Source organism: Orcinus orca, chromosome 1 (genome assembly GCF_937001465.1).
Source record: "Orcinus orca chromosome 1, mOrcOrc1.1, whole genome shotgun sequence".
NCBI lineage: Eukaryota > Metazoa > Chordata > Mammalia > Artiodactyla > Delphinidae > Orcinus > Orcinus orca.
This window is the reverse complement of record NC_064559.1, coordinates 182,727,570-182,747,382: the sequence shown is the minus strand read 5'-3', so window position 1 is coordinate 182,747,382 and position 19,813 is coordinate 182,727,570. Positions and strand designations below refer to the sequence as shown.

Below are 19,813 nucleotides of genomic sequence, written 5' to 3'. Positions count from 1 at the left end.
CTCCAAACTTGCTTTTTTCACTTAACAGATCATGGACAACTCTCCAGGTCAGTGCATGCAGACGTTAACACCCCTCCTCACTGCCTCTGAAACCATCCACAGCCTAACTCACTTCCCTCTTGATGGATGTTTTTTTCCATTGCTACAAATGCTGCTGTAATGAATGTCATATCCTTGTGTTCTGATGTTTTGATTTCCATAGGATGGATTCCCAAAAGAGGGATTTGTGAATTAGAGGGTGTTTGTATTTTAAATTTTCATTGCTACTGCTGATTTTGTTCCCTAACATTCATAAGCAATCCTCACTCCCATTGATGTGCGCAAGAGTCCTCTTCCCACACCACGGCCAGAACTGGATGTTATCTTTTTTATTCTTCTTTTTTTTTAATCTTTTTTATTCTTGCCAACGGATGGATGATAACGCTTACTTCATTGAATTGTTGTGAGGTTTAAATGAAAAATATAATATCTGGGGCTTCCCTGGTGGCGCAGTGGTTGAGAGTCCACCTGCCGATGCAGGGGACACGGCTTCGTGCCCTGGTCCGGGAGGATCCCACATGCCGCGGAGCGGCTGGGCCCGTGGGCCATGGCCGCGGGGCCTGCGCGTCCGGAGCCTGTGCTCCGCAACGGGAGAGGCTGCGGCAGTGAGAGGCCCGCATACATACCGCAAAAAATAAATAAATTAATTAATTAATTAAATATATATATATAATATCTGGCACATAATAAGTCCATAATAAATGTGAGCCATTTATATAGCTCTAATTCATCCTACTATCATATATCTCAGGAAAGCCTAGAATACCTGACCACCTCTAGGTTCAGGAGAATTTTTTTTTTTTTAAAGTAGACCTGGATTCCAATCCAGCCTTCCCTGACCAGCTATGTGGCTCTCAGCTAGTCATTTAACCTCTCAGAGCCTCAGTACTTCATCTGTAAAATGGGGACAATGAGTCCTGTGTGTTCTCCATCACAAGGAAGTAATAGAGCTCAAATGAATTCACGAAGGTAAAGTCACATTTGAGACCTCATGTAGGCACGGAGGGTTATGCTCTCAGCTCCACTGATGACCAGACATGATCTCTGGGTGATTCCCAAAAGACATTTCTTCCTTTTTTAAAAAAAAGATTTATTTTTTTTTATTTATTTATTTTGGCTGAGCTGGGTCTTAGTTAGGCACGCAGGATCTTTTAGTTGTGGACTTCTTAGTTGCGGCATGCGGGCTTCTCAGTTGCAGCATGCGGGCTTCTTAGCTGTAGCATGCATGCGGGCTTCTTAGTTGAGGCATGCATGCGGGATCTAGTTCCCCAACCAGGGATCAAACCCAGCCCCATGCATTGGCAGTGTGGAGTCTTACCCACTGGACCACCAGGGAAGTCCCCCAAAAGACATTTCTTAGGAGACCAGAGACCTTCACAGTCAGAGAAGAGGGAGGAGGTCTCCTGACCCTTGGTCCTCAACTCTTCAACCGGGAATTCATGCTTCACACATCCTTGAGGACAAGGCAGATACATACATATAAGCATGGGGTCACCTTAAGGGCTGCTAGCCACAAATGTCACTAATCCAGGGGATCTTGTTAGATGCCTGAAATTTCACCATTAGAGACTCATGCCTCCCTGCACCATTCCCTGGGGGAGCAGGTGGACTCCCAGGACTTCAAACATTGTTTACCAAACATTTCCTGAGCATGTGCTCTGTGCGCGGCACACACGGCACCTCGTGATCGACTCTACGCTTGACACCTATCAAAGGCCATCTCTCCATCTCTGACTCCTCTCCATGCTTCAGACCCACATTCCCATCTGTCTACTAGAAATCTCATCCTTAAGAGCCCGCAAGCACCTGAAACTCAGCGTATCCCAAAGCGAACTTATCAGCCTCCTCCCGAAACCTGCCCCTCCCTCCTCTGCTTCCCCAACTCCAGCCCTGGCCCCTTCATCCTCTGGAGGCCTTAACGCCAGAAGCCTCAGCATTCACCGCTGCAGGGAGTCCGGCTCCCTCACCACCTGCAACTCACCAGTTACAGCTTATAAGTTCAGCTTCCTTCCTCATCACCCCGGCCCCACCACAGGGTGTGGTGAGAGAGGCACGTTTAAGGAGGCACTGTCAGATCCTTGCTGATGACAAACCCTGAAAGTGAGAGCTCCCTTACATCTGGCTCCCTAGGAGCCCCACCCTCTAAATTATATCAGCTCAGTTCATTTTTCACTGAGCTAAAGCAGTAGCCAATTACCTGGCCGCCCTGCCTCCCTCCTTTCCACCTCCCATGATCCTCTTCCCTGTGACCAGATTAATCTTCCCAAGTCCCAGCTTCAATCAAATCCCATCCTCCAGAACCTTTCAAGACTCACCGTCACCTACTGAATGAAGTATCAAGACTTACATTCAACACAGGACAGGTCTGCCACCATGCAACCAACTTCTGTTTGAATCTCTGCTGCCAAAGGCTTCCAGCTCAGAGCTGACAACTGATTGGGCCACAAATGAGCACCTGACACAAGAGCAGCTCATCCACAGGCCACCTAATAGCCTATCACATGGCTTGACACAAAAAGCTCTACAAAGAGACTATGGTTATCAGCTGAGCCAATCAAATTTCTTCTCTCAGGAGTTTGGAACAGATGGGGAAAAAAAGAGAGAGAGAGAACTGCCTAACTGATAGCAAAGCAGAAAAAGCAGACACAAGGAGCTGAACCTGAATCATGGTTTGTTTGGGTTTTTTTAATAAATTTATTTATTTTATTTATTTTTGTCTGCATTGGGTCTTCATTGCTGTGCACGGGTTTTCTCTAGTTGCAGCGAGCGGAGGCTGTTCTTTGTTGCGGTGCACAGGCTTCTCATTGCAGTGGCTTCTCTTGTTGCAGAGCATGGGCTCTAGGCATGCCGGCTTCAGTAGTTGTGGCACGTGGGCTCAGTAGTTGTGGCTCATGGGCTCAGTAGTTATGGCACGCAGGCTTAGTTGCTCCGTGGAGTGTGGGATCTTCCCAGACCAGGGCTCAAACCCATGTCCCCTCCATTGGCAGGCAGATTCTTAACCACTGTGCCACCAGGGAAGGCCCTGAATCATGTTAATAGAGTTAATGAACTCCCTCCAGCTGTGGAGGTCCTGGAGCCATATTAAATCCAGTTCACCTAAGTTTCCCAGCCCTGTGGCAACTCCTGTTGGATTTCTAAAAGAGGGCCCTTATTATGCCACTAGGGTCTTGTGCGAGGGGAGGGAGTATAGGGGGAGGCCTGCCTTTCCTGACCTCACTGTCTGGCCCAGCCTGGCCTGGCACTGGGTCCCCATCCAGCTGGTGGGAAGGCTGGATCCCACCAGCTCGGGGCAGGAGCCAGCTGTCTAGCAAGAAATGTAAAACCCAGCCCCTGCTACACAGCCCTGAGCTTGGCTGTGACACTCCCAGTCCCATGGGAAAAGGGACATCTGACGCTTCTGTGCAGTTCCAAAAATCTGGAGACATCTCACACCCACAAATAATAATCATGATTTTCTGTAATTATTATTTGTGTATTTTGCATAATTGTCATAATTATTATCATCAGCTCATCAGCCTCCCATCCCAGCATGCTCTCCTCCTGTCCTCAGCCCTGAAATCTGATCACATGGGGCACACTTGCCTGCCTCTGACTTCCTCGTGAGAGCTGGTTCGTAGGGATTCCTCCAGGAGATAGGATGGGACACACCTGAGGGTTCTTCTGCCTTGCTTATCCTTCCAGAATATTTCTGGGCCTCGGTGCTGACTCTGTGCAAGGCCCGTGCTCAGCGCTGGGGCAGAAGACAAAGGGAAATGAGAGAAGCTTGCTCACCCACTCATTCTAGTAAAAGGAATAAGGCCTCCTTGCTCCCCTGCAGCCAGTGGTGAGCTGGAGCCGGCTGGTCCCAGCTCAGGAGTTCAGACTATCAGTATCCCGTCCCAGCTCCGCATTCCGATGTCTGTCATCCCCTGGGTGGCTTGCAACCAATCCTGCTGGAAGTATTTACATCACAGAAATTTGCAAAAGGGCTTTTTTTCCAGAGAGCTAGTTATTAATCATGCATCAGCCTACCCTCAAACCCACCCTCCACATCACAGACAGGATGTTCTCTAAGGCTGAAATATAACAGTGTCACTCTCCTCCAACGGCTCCATGTTACCCATAGGTAAGGTCCAAACCCTTCAATGTGAGGCCTCCAGAGCCCTGCGTGACCCAGTCCAGTCCGCCGCTCTGGCTTCCATCCTCTCCATCTCCCCATGGCCTCCCAGATGTCTCTGTGCCCTGGAGAGGTCCTCTCCAGACCCCACGCTCTCCAGCCTCCAGTCTCCAGCACACGCCATTCCCGCGTGAACCACCCTTCCTCCCTCAGTCTCGGCTTCCAGGTGGCATCTTTCTGGGAAGCCTTCACTGATTCTTGCTTCATGCCCCCCACTCTCATGGCAGCCCATATTTTCATCTTGTGTCTACCAGCAAGTGACCCCACTAAACTACTGACAGGAGTCAAGTCTGATTTGTTCATTCTTTTACCTTCAGCATCTGACACAGAGTCCAGCCATGTTGAACTCACTAGACTGAAACTGGATTGAATCCAATGGAATCAACACCACAGCCCGAGACAGGCTGAGGTCAGTGCCCTCACAGATCACAAGTAGAATGCTCTGGTTGGTCAGAGAGAGCAGGACGCTTCTGATGGATACGTCAGACAGGTGTCCTGGACATGTCCCCAAGGAGAAGTCCCAGGCCACACATGAGCAGCAGGGCAGCATCCTTGCCTTCTTTCCAGTGGCGCTCCCTGCATCAGTGCTCCGGTCCCTGTTACTCTGCCCCTCGGTAGGGAAGCCTCAGTAATGCCTCCTTTGTTCCCTATCTGCTCCTGCTTGGCCTACAGCTTCACACCGCTTTCAGTACAGGAAGCCCCACATACACACACACACACACACACACACACACACACACACACACACACACACGCATCTCCAACTTGGCCCCAAAACTGGCTGAGGCTGAATTTCCCAGATCCCCAGAGGGAAAAATGGGAGCTCAAGGTGAGTTAGTAAAATCAGTGTGAAAGGTGGGAAATATGCTATTTCTTGCATACTTAAGTATGCAGCCCGATTCCTATATCATAGCTCACATTTACTGAGAACTGTCAGGGTGCAGAGGTCCATTAAATAATAAAAAAAAAAAAACTGAGTGTTTTAACGTGCTAGATGAAGGTCCATGCACCAGTGAAGATAGTCACCAAGCAGTACGCTGAAGGGGAAAATTCCGGGTTTTCTTTGCCAGAAAAAGGGGAGACAGCTGGTGGTGGTTCTGTTACTGAAGGATGAAAACGTACTCTCCTCTGAGGACCTACTCACAGGTCCAAAAAAATCTCCAATTTGGTCCAGTAAGGAGCTGGCATGTATCATGTGGTGACAACAGCCTTCAGGTTTCTTTCTTTTTTTTTTTATTATTGAAGTATAGTTAATTTACCATGTTGTGTTCATTTCTGCTGTACAGCAAAGTGATTCAGTTATACATATACACATTCTTTTTCATATTCTTTTCCAATATGGTTTATCCCAGGATACTGAATATAGTTCCCTGTGCTATACAGTAAGACCGACCTTGTTTATCCATTCTATATGTAATAATTTGCATCTGCTAATCCCAAACTCCCAGTCCATCCCTCCCCCACCCCACCCCTTAGCAACCACAAGTCTGTTCTCTATGTCTGTGAGTCCGTTTCTGTTTCGTAGATAAGTTCATTTGGGCCATATTTTAGATTCCACATGTGACTAATATTGTATGGTATTTGTCTTTCTCTTCCTGACTTACTTCATTTAGTATGATAATCTCTAGGTCCATCCATGTTGTTGCATTATTTCATTCTCTTTTATGAACAGCCTTCAGTTTTGATGCCTCCTAGGTAAGTGCTACTGAAAGTAGACATTTTCCTTGTGTGATGTTAACACTCACTACCCACTCGATATGTTCTAACTACCTGGCCACTTTCTTCAGGAGGGACAGTGGTAAGAGCTCAGGCTTGGGTGCCAGACCACCTGTATGCAATCCCCAGTTGAAGACCTTGAACGTGTCAATACCTCAGTTTCCTCTTCCATGAAATGGGAATCGCAGTACCTGACACACAGGGTTGTTATGATGATTAAATGCATTATTGTGGGTAGAGCCCTTGGAATAGTACTTGGTAGATAGAATCTTTCAAGAGTTGACTATTATTATTATTATCTCATTTAATCTTGTCATCAAGAGGGAGATACTACTCTTTTTTTATATTCTTCCCCATTATGGTTTATCACAAAATATTGAATATAGTTCCCTGAGCTATACAGTAGGACCTTGCTGTTTATCCATCCTATATATAATAGTTTGCATCTGCTAATCCCAAACTCCCAGTCCTTCCCTCCCCCACGCCCCCTCCCCTTTGGCAACCACACAACTGTTCTCTATGTCTGTGAGTCTGTTTCTGTTTTGTAGATAAGTTCATTTGTGCCACGTTTTAGACTTCACGTATAAGTGATATCATAATAATGGGAGATACTATTCTTTTTTTTTTTTTTTTTTTTTTTTTTTGGTGGTATGTGGGCCTCTTACTGTTGTGGCCTCTCCGGTTGCAGAGCACAAGCTCCGGACGCGCAGGCTCAGCAGCCATGGTTCACGGGCCCAGCTGCTCCGCAGCATGTGGGATCTTCCCGGACCGGGGCACGAACCCGTGTCTCCTGCATCGGCAGGCGGACTCTCAACCACTGCGCCACCAGAGAAGCCCAGAGAGATACTATTCTTATCTCTACTTTACAGATGAGGCACAATGACTCACTTGCCATCCTACCAACGCTGCTGCACCCCAGGGTCTAAGTATCCTCAGTGTAGCACCGAGGCTCTGGGGAAATATAACACTGTTGTATTTCAGCCTTCAGAGGACATCCACTCTCATCGTGGCTGTCACTCAACAATGACTCCTATGGAGACACCACTGTCCTGGCCCCCAGGGCTCCTTCAGCTCCCCTACCAGCACCCTTAGCCAGGCTGGGAACCACACAGTGCCTGGGGATCCCACCTTCTCCAAGGTCCTTCCAGGAAACACACATGAGTCTCCTCCACCCGGGCAACCCCAGACTTTCCTCACTCCCAGTAAATATTCTCTCTTTTAGTCGGGAGGAATTCCTCGCTCCCATTTTAATTTTCTCTCCCCTCTCCCACCCAGACACCCTGCTTAATCCCCTAGAGAGGCTCCCGCTTTAGGGAAACAAAACCCCAACAGAGAAGTGTCTTCCAGATGTCTCTTCCTTGCAAGTCTCAAAACACAAACCTTCCTAGAGGCAAGGAAGCTCAGGCCAGCTGCTGCCTAAATGGAGGAAAGAGAGAGAAAACATTCTCTCTGATTGTCACCCCCACTAGGGTACGGGTGGGCACTGGAGCCCTGCTCGGAGTGGGTCCCCCAGAAGTTGGAGTCTGGCCCAGGAGTATCCCTCAGGCAGCCCCAAAGGAAGCCACTGTTCAGTGGGGATGCACAGCCCAGCTGACCATTACAATGCAGAGCAGGGAGCCTTAATGGAACTTGTGAGCGAGCAGCCAGCAATTCTGTATAGAAAGGGCAGAGGAGGCTTCCAAGGGGCTTGGCTAGGCTGGGTACAGAGGAGGAGGCGCCGGCCCGGAGGGGTAAGAGGCCCAGCAGAGGGAAGAGCTCGAGGCTTGACCTCACACTGGTGTCCAAGAAAATGGTGCCAGAGTGAGCCTGGGGGGAGCGGTGGGCAGAGAGGCAGATGAGGGTCAGTTGTCAGCGGCCTGCGGCTTGGGGCTTGGCCTTCATATTATAGGCATTGAGGGGTCACTGAAGGGTTTGAAGTAAGGAGAGATATGCCCAGATTTGAGTTTTGGAGAAACATTTTGGCTGCAGCGTGGGGAATGAATGGGGGGGTGGGGGGATGTGGGCAGAGAGGCAGGGAGGTCAGATGAGAAGCTATTGCAATGGTTCAGATGGTGGAGGCCCAAACAGGGGCCCGGGGTGGGGGTGGGGAAGAAGACCCCACACAGGCAGGTTCGGGCCAGGGCAGAGTTTCAACGCCAACTGCCACCAGCTGCCCCTCTTACCTAAAGGACTTTTCCCTTCAGGCCCACCGACAGGACCCAGTATGGTTGGGACAGCAACAGGATGGAACCTGAGGCTGCAGAGGGGCCTTGGGGAGGCCTGCCCAAGGTTGGGCCAGCTCCAAAGCTAGGCTGGAGGGCTGAGACTTTGAACCTGTCTCCAAGAACCCCATTCACAGAATTGCATGCTCACACTATACACTACACAGCCACACACACCCAGGCACACCCCTTTCACCCAATCCAGCAGAAGGCACACACAACAAACACTCATAACTACACCCTGAGCAAACCATAATTCAAAAAGAGTCATGTACCAAAGTGTTCATTGCAGCTCTATTTACAATAGGCAGGACATGGAAGCAACCTAAGTGTCCATCAACAGATGAATGGATAAAGAAGATGTGGCACATATATACAATGGAATATTACTTAGCCATGAAAAGAAACAAAACTGAGTTATTTGTAGTGAGGTGGATGGACCTAGAGGCTGTCATACAGAGTGAAGTAAGTCAGAAAGAGAAAAACAAATACCGTATGCTAACACATATATATGGAATCTAAGAAAAAAAAAAAAAGGTCATGAAGAACCTAGGGGCAAGATGGGAATAAAGACACAGACCTACTAGAGAATGGACTTGAGGATATGGGGAGGGGGAAGGGTGAGCTGTGACAAAGTGAGAGAGTGGCATGGACATATATACACTACCAAACGTAAAATAGATAGCTAGTGGGAAGCAGCCGCATAGCACAGGGAGATCAGCTCGGTGCTTTGTGACCACCTAGAGGGGTGGGATAGGGAGGGTGGGAGGGAGGGAGACGCAAGAGGGAGGAGATATGGGAACATATGTATAACTGATTCACTTTGTTATAAAGCAGAAACTAACACACCTTTGTAAAGCAATTATACTCCAATAAAGATGTTAAAAAGCAAAAACACTCATAACGCCTGCGTCACCATCACCATCCCTCCTCCCACACGTGACCACCACCCACACAAACCCATTCTTCACTACATGCAGACATCATATGTTCAGTTCATTACACACCCCACCCAGACCCACACGTCACACGCCAGCCACACAAAACACAGTGGACACTTCATGCATACAAACGTCAGATAGACCACTAACACACACACATCCAGTCCACACCACCCACCCAGAGCTGAGTGAGGCCAAGGCGGCGCTGAAGTCCCATCCAGCCTCGACCCCCAAAGCTGTGCGTCCACAGGACTGAGGTGGCCTGAATGAGGTACCCTTTTCTAATTCACTACGAAGAAGTATTTATTCAGGTGAAACATGGCCTTGCAGAGCTGGCTGAAATTCTCAAACCAAATAATGCCTGATAGAGTCCCGTCTATGGGAACACATTTTGTAACCACATCTATGTAAGTAATCTCCACCCTCAGAGTGAGAGATAACGCACCTCTGATTATAAATGACAGAAAAACTCTGATATCAAAAGCAACTCTAAGTATATTAAGATGTCTGCGATGCTCGGTGCAGGCGATAAATCTTGTTTTTACTATAAGCAGATCACCGTTTTTACTAACAGAATATCACTTTCACCCCCTCCACTAAATAAATGTTGAACAAATACATAAAGAATATTGATATAAAGTGTGTCAATTTAATCAGCAGCCTGGGAGCCCTCGGGACCCCATCTGGCCCTGAGTAGCTCCTTCCCACCTACGGCCTTTCCAAGATGCTGGCAGGGAGGGGCAGTGGGCCTGGCACATGCCGCGTGGGCTCTGAGCAGCTTCTCCCAGTGAGGCTGGCTGCCCACCTGGAGGCCGACTAAAGACACTGCCTGGAGGGGCTGTGGGTTTTCTAAACCCACACTTGACTCTGTCCACACAGAACTCACCTGTGTGTGGTCTTTGGGGAGGCTACACGATCAGATGGGAAGGAGAGAGAGAAAGAGGAAAAATACCTTCAAAAGCAGAGCTTCAAATCCATCATCAGTTCCCAAGGACCCAAGACCACGAGGCAGCCCTGAGACAGCCTCACATGAGACACCAGGACGCAGAGACAAATGTGTATGTGCAAAGACACGCATGTACTCAGAGAGACACCTGAAGACACAGAGAAAGCTCACAGAGACGAGCAGCGAGCCACACTCGTCTGTACTGCCACATACATGTAGCACAAAGGCAAGAGCATGCATGTCCGTGCAGGCAGAACAGGCCCAGAGGTACCTATACCTGCCCAGAGGAGAGACATCTCCACACGTGCAGGTACCCACCACCTTCACACAGAATGTGCCCGCGCACACACAGGGGTGCTTATACATGTTCGTGGACACACATGCTACAGCCCGCTCTGAATGCCTCACCCTGGGGCAGGTGAGAACAGGTACCTCTTGTAGTGCGCCCTGCTCACCACCTTCTCTCAGCCTCGAGATGGCAGGAGACAACTCCTGTGACATCGTGGTCACACATCGTGTAACTCCTTTGCATAGTGCAATGTATAGGATGCAGATCTACCCCCAGGAGGGCAGAGATGGCCCTGACATTTGTCCATTCACTCTCAAATCCCTGCAACCAGGTAGTTCAGTGTGCACTAGGACCATCAGGGGAGATTTTTCATTGCTGGCCCTGGGCCCCGGCCCCGGAGACTCTGACTCAATTATCTGGGGAGGGCATCAGGCAATGGGTATGTTTTTAACACTGCCCAGGTGATTCTAGTGTGCTTCCAGGGCTGAAATTACTGGAGCATCTGATCCGGCCTCTGGGGTCCTACCGGCATCTTCGTCATCCGGCAGGACTGCCCTGAGGGTGTGAAGGTTTCCCTACCCCTGCCCTTCAGCTCACCTGGGAAGGCCTTGATACCCTGCGTCTGACCCCCCAGCCTCCCAGAGACCCTTTCCGAAGTGCCAGTGGTGCAGAGCTGAGCCGTGGTGGCCAGAGCCGTGGTGGCCGGACGCACTCATCCACGCACTGCGGCTGCCCCCTGCTGGAAAGAGCCGGCCGAGCCCAGTTGTCTCTGTCACCTGCTTCTCCCCACCAGGGCTGATCCAGGCTGAGATATGGGGGCAGCCAGGAGCGCACAGTCCTGAAAAGAAGTCCCCAGATCCTCAGCTCTGCGCCCTCCTGCTAAGGCCCAGCCCCCTCTCTGGTCCCAGCCGTCTTGGGCCTGGGTGATCACAGAGGTCCTATCCTAGGTTCATCCACTAGTGGTAGCCAGAAATGCCCATGACCTGGGCCAGCCAGGGTGGCTGGGGCTACAGAAATGAATGAGAAAGGGGACCAAGTGAGTAGGCGTCCCATCCATCCTCCAACCATTGACCCAGCCACCTCCTTCAAGCTGACTGTGTCTTTGTATACTCTACATACACCCCTCACCAGTCCTCCCACTGCCTTTAGGATAAAGCCCAGCCTCCTGACACAGCTGACCCGGCCCCTCACAGGCTGCTCCTGATGCCCAGTCTCCATAGAAATCCTTCCACCCTGGGCCACCTGGAAAACTCTTCCTCACACTTCCATGTAACGTTTCTGCCACCCCCTCCAGGAAGCCTTCCCTGACCTCCTTGCTCCACCACTCCCCACTCCCATTAGATGCTTCCTCCTCTTTTTTCTGAACATTATATTACCTGCCTTTTATAATAATCTGTTTACATGTCTGCCTCTCCCTACCAGACTGGGGGTCCCCAAGGGCAGGGACCAGAGGCTTGGGGTCAATAAAAATTTGTAGAATGAATGAAGCTTTCTCCAACCTGTCCAGTCCATAGCGAGCTCTCCGCAGTCTAGCTCCACCACACAGATGGGCTGAGCCCCTCACTCAGAGGCACAATCCCTAGGACAAGGAAGAAAAGAAAAATAACACAAACACAAACAAAATACTAAGTGCCAGATGTATATTCAGTTCCAAGTGCTCACAGGTATTAATTCATTTAACCCTCACAACGTTATCCCCATTTTATAGATGGGAAAACTAAGACACAGAGAGATTAAGTAACTTGTCCAAACAAACAGCTGGGCCGTCCAGAGCCGGGATTTCCAGAAGCCACACTGTTCACCACACTCCCTCTCAAGGGAAGAGAATGTAGGTGGAGAAGTCGTGTCCACTGTGGCCCAGGCCTGCCCCCTGGGCCTCCTGTGAGATGCTGGGGGAAGGGGTCTTCCCAGGAGAGGCCAGGCCCAGATTCCCTCTCCAGCCGGCCGTTCTAGGGCTGCGGCTTCTCTCACTTTCTTCTTAATTTTTCTGACAAGCACAGATGTCACTGCAGCTGACAACCAGCCTGTTGGTGTGAGCGGGAAGGCGGACCCAGCCTCTCATTTGTCTCGTAAGAAAATGAAACTGGACAAGAAGGAAACTGAGCTTTGGGACACCTGAGGCTCAGGCGTGGTGGCAGGAACGGGAGGGCCCCCAACAGGTGGGGAAGGGGGTACAGGGACGAGATGGGAGTTCTGAGATCCCCGAAGACCCTCGGGGCCAGCCCCTGCTTCGAATTCTTCCTTCCTCCCTCCCGTCCTTCCATCCAGACTTGGTGAACAACTACCATGCTGGGTCTCTGCTGGCTCCTGGGAACACAAGCACCAAGTGATCACTATCGTTCTCAAGGGGAACCGGCAGGGACAGACCACCAAGTCCTGGCATGGGAAGTGCTTTGATGAGGCAGGGCTCTGAGGCCCAGCTGCCAGGGTTCCCATCAGCCTCCCACTTCCCAACAGTGTGAATTGCACAAGGCCCTTAAATTCCACATCTGTAAAATGGGGTGCGAACGGCACGAGCTTCGTTGGGTGCCACAAGGATTAAACAAGTTCACACATGCAATTCATCTTGAACAGTGCCTATCCCCCAGCAAGCCCTTTCCCCCGACACATCTAGCACCGCTCGCCAGACCCCAGGAGCCTCTATGCTCCTCTGTTGTTCCTCACACCCCCTCGCAAACCAGAAGTGCCCCCCAGAACCCAAACCACTATCCCTCCTTTTACAAGGCCCTTTTTACCATCCACAGCAGATATTTGCATGTACCACGCATAATGTGCTCCCCTGTGAGCTCACAGCTTCTCTGCCTGAGCCCGCCAGAGGAGGGTCCTGGTGATTCTGAGACCCTGGTCTTGGAAGAGGGTGAGAGTTCTGCTTAGGCTGAAACGGCTCCCTGCCCTAAACCAGGTATGTCCACCTCACCAGTGGCTCAGGCCTGGGGTGGTGAGTGGCACCCCTGGCTGCAGAAAGCTGGCTTCTCATGTGGACAGTTCTTCCTGACAGCTGGCCTCAGGCCCTCTAGCTGCAGTGCCAAGGGTCATGTTCCGGCAGAAGGGCTGCTGGGGAGATCTGTAGAAGACATTCTCCTTGACTCCGCCCCAGCCCTGCAGCCCAGAGTCCCAGGGAGCAAAGTAACAAGTCCGAGGATTTGGGGCACATCTCTGGCCTTAGCAGGTCCCTCAAAGGTACAACACATCGGTGAATCTGGTGTGGTGAGTGTGTCTGGTGTTGGTCTTTGTCAGAGTGTTTCTGTGTGTGCATGACTCTGTGTGTGTGTGTGTGTGTGTGTGTGTGTGTACCTGTACATATCTGGGGGGCGGCAGGCAGTAACTGTGTGTTTGTATCTCTGTACTGTGTATCGGAGCTCACGTGTCTGTGCAAAACTGCCTCCAGGTACATGCATGAGTTCGTCTATGTGTCCCTGGGCATTGTCCTGGGCTAATCACTTTGTTATTGTCTCCAATACCAGCACTGCTCTCACCCACTGATACTCTGTGCTCTGTGCTTTACCGACATGTTTTTATTTATTCCTCATAGAAAAAGCTTCCTGACTCCCACCCTTTCCCAAGTCACATGCACAGGGATCCCAAAGGCTAGGTCAAGCCCAAATTCCATGGTGTGATCTTTGAGGCCCCTCACAATCTAACCCACAGCGATTTCTTTAGCTGTATCTCCCTCCCTCCCCTCTTCTCAGCCTGGAATCCTCTCTCCCCTCACATCCAGGAAACTACTACTCACCTTGCAAGACCCAGAAAACATTGTTTCCTCTTGGAAGTCCTTCCTGATGGCCCTGCCACCTCCTCCAGGAAGTCTTCCCTGACTTTCCAAGAGTCGGCACCTTTAGCCTGAGTGCCGTTCCTCTGATTCCCCCTGGATGGTCATTACTTCTTCCATGTCCAACTCTCCATCTGACCGGGAGCTTGATTCCCCACTGAATCTCCAGCCTGGCACACAGTAGGTGGCTCAGGAAATGTTGGCAGAGCGTGTGATGCTTGGCTGGCTAGGAGTAAGGGAAGCAGGCTGGTGGCCCAGCTTCCACTCCCTGAGGCTTGGCCAGCTCCGCTCAAGGATGCAGCTCTGCTCTCTCCCGAGAGGAGAGGATCTGTGAAGGTCAAGGTGTTTGGTCCAAAGCAGGCTGTGTGAAGCTGCCCATATGGGCGCACCATAGGAAAGAGCCCAGAGCAGCACAGACCTCTGCTTGTGACGCAACTCTCTGCCTTCCCCAGCACAGCTGCGCCCCCAGACCCAAGGCCCATCCCTGAGACCAGCTGAGGCCACCGTCCACCCCACCCCCAACCCAGCAGTCAATGCATCAGAATCAAAGAGGCCTCCCTCCCAAAGGGGTGGTGCAGAGGGAGGAGGAGTGAAGGGAGGTGGGCCAAAGAGGGAATAAAAGGCCAAAGGCGTAGAAGGGAAGGGAGGGAAAGCAGGGAGGGAAGAGAAAGCTGGGTTGACCATTTGCTTCTCTTTGTCTTTGCAGGCTGATGCTTCCCCCTCTTGACAATTGCACAGCCCCCAGCCCCTCCTAATTACCATGATTAGCACTGAGCAAGCTGCCATATTTTATGACTCTCCAAAACAAAAAAATAATTAAAGCAATTACTGTCATTAACATGCTGCCCTCTTCACCACCTTCTCTGAGAGTGTGCAGGAACAGGCCCCAGGGAGTCAGGATTGGGTGCCTTCCCCTCCCCATTTTGTACCCCACCACCACCACCACCTGCCCCCTCCAGAAGCACCGGCCTAGACAGCTCCAGCTGCCAGCAAGCCTGGGAGGCCTCAAGGAAGGGCCTCAGTGGAACCCCTGCAGGCTCCCTGCACATCCGGAAAAGCCAGAGCCTGGCCTCTGGGAAACCACAGAGAGGGTGTCACCCCGGGCGGGGAGCCCACCAGGCCCAGTCACCCCAAGACCTGGCCTTGTCCCTCTGCAACTCCTCAGTGCCAGGCCCCCCAGCCCCACAGGCAGGACTCCCCCAAGCCCTGTTCTCTCTGGTTCCCCAATCTCCCATCACAGCTCAGCCCAATGCTCCACCACTCCCCAGCTGAGTGACCTGGTCATCCAAATCTTGGAGGTTTCTATTTCCTTGTCTGTAAAATGGGCTGTCTTAGTCAGCTTGGGCTGCTATAACAAAATACCACAGACTAGGTGAATTAAACAACAGACACTTATTTCTCACAGTCCTGGAGGCTGCAAGTCCAAGATCAAGGTGCCGACAGATTCAGTTCCCGATGAGAGCCCTCTTCCTGGCTTGCCAACGGCCGCCTTCTCACCGTGTGGTCACATGGCTTTCCTTGGTTCATGATCAAGGGGTTGGAGGCGAAAGAGAAAGGAAGCAAACTCTCTTATGTCTCTTCTTGTAAGGGCACGAATCCTATCATGGGGGCCCACCCTTATGTCCTCACCTAAACCTAATTACCTCCCAAAGGCCTCATTCCAAATACCACCACATTGGGGTTTAGAGCTGCAACATATGAATTTGGGGTGGGGAAGACACAATTCATAGCATGAGCTTTGAAATGTCTGTGGAACAATCCCTTCCTCATGAATGTCTTTGAATACTGACTGAAACAATCAACATGGAGCACCTTGAGTCAAGCCCAGCACATAGTAGGTCCTCAATCACCAGTGGTTGTCTTCAGTGCTGCCCTGAAGCAGAGGACGACTGGGGTAGAGCAGGAGGATTTGCTAAGGAGGTTGAGGAGAGGGCCAGGCTCCAGACTGTGATGATTTTGTAAACCATGATGCCTGTGACCCGGGATCATTGCCATGGCCTCCTAACCGGTCTGCCTGCTTCTGTCCCTGCCCTTTACCCTTCAATTCATTCTCAACACATAAGCCACAGTGAAACTTTTAAAACGTTAAGTCAGAGAGCACAGAGGAGTGAAAATGCTCTGTGTGATCCTATAAGGATGGATACACATCATTATACGTTTGTCCAAACCCATAGAATATGCAACATCAAGAGTGAACCTGGATTTCCCTGGTGGCGCAGTAGTTAAGAATCTGCCTGCCAATGCAGGGGACAAGGGTTCGATCCCTGGTCCAGGAAGATCTCCGTGTCGCGGAGCAACTAAGCCCGTGTGCCACAACATATGAAACCGCACTCTGGAGCCCTCGAGACACAACTACTGAGCCCACACGCCGTAACTACTGAAGCCCACGCACCTAGAGCCCATTCTCCACAGCAAAAGAAGCCACCGCAATGTGAAGCCCATGCACCACAATGAAGAGTAGACCCTGCTCGCCGCAACTAGAGAAAGCCCGCACACAGCAATGAAGACCCAACGCAGCCAAAAATAAATAAATAAATGATTTTTTAAAAAAAGAGTGAACCTTAATGTAAACTGTGGTCTCTGGGTGATAATAGCATGTCACTGTAGGCTCATCGATTGTAACAAATGTCCCACTCTTTTGGGGGACGTTGATAATAAGGGACGCCTGCCTGTGTGGGGGCCGGAAATATATGAGAAATCTCTGTACCTTCCTCTCAATTTTGCTGTGAACCTAAAACTGCTCCAAAAAATAAAGTCTTTAAATTGCAAAAGTAATAAATACTTAAGTTGAAAAAAAAAACAAACCACAAGTCAGATCAAGTCACTTCTCTGCTCAGAATCCTGCAGTGGATCCCCGTCTCACTCAGGGTAAAAACCAAAGTCCTTATGATGGTCCCTAAAGGCTTTGCTCTCCTGCTCCCATCCCCCTCACTCACTCTGACTTCAAACGTATCCCAAATACTCCTGCCATAGGACTGGCCCATCTACCTGGAACTCTTCCTCCAGGGACAGCTCACCTCCTTCAAGACTTGATTCAAGGTCTTCCCAGTGATGCAGCTCTCACTCAACACCCCACCACACACTCCCAATCCCCTTATCCTGTTTTATTCTTTCATCTTCCCATGGTGCTTAACACCTTTTAACATGCTTTGTAATTTACTGTTTACTGCGGTCATTGTTTATTGTCTAGCCCCAGAAGGGCAGGGATCATTGTGTATTTTGTTCTGATGTTTTCCGAGGACCTAGCTCAATGCCTGGCACATAGTAGGCACTCAGTAAATATTTGTCTAATTTAATAGAGGAACTGTAATCTTAGCCAAGGAGTGTTGTTTCCTCTGGCAGATCTAGTGGCGCCCATGGAAGGATCTGAAACAACAGAGACATCAGCGTAGCAACAGGCAAGCGATGTCCTTCAGACTGTGCAGGACAAGTCTTCAACAGCGACACCATGTGGCAGGAACAAGCAACAGAAGCAAGGGCCCTTCTTGTTTCTTCTAGGAATGGTCCTGGAAGCAGAAATGACCTCATTTTGACGGCATCAGCCACAGAGATTCCTGGGCAATTGAAACTCAGGGAGAGAATCTCAATCAGACTTTCTTCTAATATCCAGTGACACTCAGCAATTATTTAAAAACTAAAAGTTTCCACTTTACTTCTATTAGGATGGCTATTATATAAATCAACAACAAAATAAGTGTTGGCAAGCAGGTGGAGAAATTGAAACCCTTGTGCATTGCTGGTGGAAAGGTAAAATGGTGCAGCTACTGTGGAAAACAGTGCGGTAGTTCCTCAAAAAATTAAGCATAGAATTATGATATGATCCAGCAATCCCTTCTCTAGGAATGTACCCAAAGAATTGAAAGCAGGGATTTAAACAGATATTTGTGCACCCACGTGCACAGCAGCATTATTCACAATAGCCAAAAGGTAGAAATATCCCAAGTGTCCACTGATAGATGAAAGAATAAGCAAAATATAGTATATACATACAATGAAATATTAATAAGCCTTAAAAAGGAATGAAGAGCGCAGAGCCGTTTTGTCGTTAGTCGGAGGAGCTTCTTCCATTAGCTCAGCAGCTACGGCTCTTTACTGGGCAGCAGGAACTGCGCGGCGGTCGGAGAAGCGGTGTAAGACTTCGGCATTGGGTGAAAGGAAATGGCCCGAACCAAGCAGACTGCTCGTCAAGTCCACGGGTGGCAAAGCGCCCCGCAAACAGCTGGCCACTAAAGCGGCCGAGAAAACGCCCCCCCTACCGGCGGGATGAAAAAACCTCATCGCTACAGGGCCGGGACCATTGCTCTTGGAGAAATCCGTCGTTACCAGAAATCCACCAAGCTTCTGATCCGGAAGCTGCCTTTCCAGAGGTTGGTGAGGGAGATCGCCCAGGATTTCAAAACCGACTTGAGGTTCCAGAGTGCCGCCATCGGTGCGCTTCAGGAGGCTAGTGAAGCGTACCTGGTGGGTTTATTTGAAGATACTAATCTGTGTGCTATCCACACAAAGAGAGTCACCATCATGCCCAGAGACATCCAGTTGGCTCGCCGGCTACGGGGAGAGAGAGCTTAAGTGAAGGAAGTTTTTATGGTGTTTTGTAGTAAATTATGTAAAATACTTTGGTTTACTTTGTGACTTCTTCTGTAAGAAATTGTTTATAATATGCCGCATTTGTACTTAAGTCATTCCATCCTTCACTCAGGATGAATGCGAAAAGTGACTGACTGTTCACAGACCTCAGTGACGTGAGCACGTTGCTCAGGAGTGACAAGTTGCTAATATGCAGAAGGGATGGGTGATATTTCTTGCTTCTCATGATGCATGTTTCTGTATGTTAATGACTTGTTGGGTAGCTGTTAAGGTACTAAAATTGATAACTGTGTACAGAGTCCTTTTGCAATAAAACTGGTTATGACTTGATCCAAGTGTTTAACGATTGGGGCTGTTAAGTCTGACCATACATCACTGTGATAGAATGTGGGCTTTTTCAAGGGTGAAGATACAAGTCTTAACCACAGTGTAACTTACAGTTTCCTTAAAAAAAAAAAAAGAAAAAAAGTAAACCTGGCAGCTATAGAATACACTATGTACATTTATAATAGCTATTTTATATATTGTAGTGTCAACATTTTTAAATTAAATGTTTTACATTCACATGTGGTGGGGAGTCTTGTCATTAAGGTGTGTGTGATAGGGAGTCCGGTTGGTTTTCTCCTAATTAGACTGCACTTGTTTTTCATACGTAGTAAAATGCTTTGCACATTATACCTTGCATAAGTCCTCATTCTACCACATGTTAACTAATCCTCTAGCTGATAATGCAGACACTAACGGGGGGGATTTATTTATAAGGGCTCTAGAATACAATACAAGTTATTCACACCAGCATCATCTATTACTAATATAGTAGTTAGTGCAGCTTTTCTTTGTGTTGTGGTTGGTCTCATAACTAGGTTGAGTTTTTCTCTCCCAAGAGGGAACAATACCGAACTTCTTTTCCTTGTGGAGTTTGTATTATAATAACCCTTAGGGTAAACTTGCTGTAGGGGAGGGACACACAGCTTCAGCTCATGGAACCTCTGCCAGTTAAAATGGTGTCATCTGGGATAAGGTCCTGGGAAAAATCACTTCATAGAGATGACTTGCCAAGTGGTTTTAAAATTTATCACTCTATTGAAGTTTTTAGATCAATTATGTACATTGACTAAACTTACAAATACACTTGTTTATCCAAAAACAAAGGAATGAAGTCCTGATAT

At 49.4% G+C, this 19,813-nt stretch overlaps 1 pseudogene; it reads left to right on the top strand.

Annotated features, from left to right (window-relative positions):
- The first annotated feature begins 18,106 nt into the window (after positions 1-18,106).
- Positions 18,107-19,208, top strand: LOC101274571 (histone H3.3A-like; annotated as a pseudogene).
- Positions 19,209-19,813: the final 605 nt, after the last annotated feature.